Raw genomic sequence first — 1,056 nt, forward strand, 5'->3', positions numbered from 1 at the left:
GCCTATCTTATTTAGACTGACCTGCGGAGATAATAACATGCACAAAAACAAGACAGAACAAAATCAAGCAAAAACACGTTTGCATGTCAGGTCAATGTGCTCTCATTTACCAGTTTAATCAACTTATCAAACTCTCCAATGGCTTGCTCTGTCTGCCCACCCCTTTTCCATGTACCACTTAGAAGATATTATCTTCGGCTTCACCAAAATAAACCCTTCTCTACCCTCTAGCCGTTTGCTTCCGCTCTCTATCTTGATTCATTTTCTTTAATGAAAATTTCTGATCCTTTTAAAATAACCGTCATCTCATACAATATTTCTCCATTTGTTTTCATCTAACTATACACATCATATGGTCCTCTGAGCACACCCATGACATAAGGTGCTTCACACTTTCATCGTTATTCTTTAACTATGTAGTATTCCATTGTGTACTTGTCCTAAGGTTTATTTATCCTTTCCTTCACTGATGGGTACTTAGGTCGTTTCCATTTTCTTCCTTTTCTGAATCGTGTGCTAGAACAATCAATGTCTGGGGACTAATAAGCTCAGTCACTTGTGTCATACTATGGTGAGAGAACCCTAAATGCCCATTCCCAATATTGGCATTCACTTTGATAATGTTTCTTGGTGCACACACCTCTCTGTTGTCTTGTGCCAGCTGGTTCAGTGTCCAACAGACATTGTATCTATGGACTCATGATTATTTCCCGGGAGGCAAGAGGTTGGAGCAGGGAGGCACAAGCGGCCCCGCTGAGAGCCGGGAGTCACCAATACCAACCACTATGACGTCATCCACTTATCAGCTTTGCTCTTGAACAAGTCATTTACCGTCTCCAGCTTGCACTCTTCTCCACTTGAGAGGTGACAGAGACAAGTGAATGGATGGTTCCTAATGACTTATGGTGAAGGACCGTGCTGCAAAGCTAACGAATGGTCTGGAAACTTGATGAACAGACAATACCACTAACACAGGAACACATAGGAATTCAAGGCTATCTATGGCTCAATCTCGCAGATCACTGGGATGAAAGGACTCGATGTCTGTTCTGATTG

The sequence above is a fragment of the Echinops telfairi genome, unplaced genomic scaffold, assembly GCF_000313985.2.
Source record: "Echinops telfairi isolate 266 unplaced genomic scaffold, ASM31398v2 ScPeMD7_7472;HRSCAF=8510, whole genome shotgun sequence".
Taxonomy (NCBI): domain Eukaryota; kingdom Metazoa; phylum Chordata; class Mammalia; order Afrosoricida; family Tenrecidae; genus Echinops; species Echinops telfairi.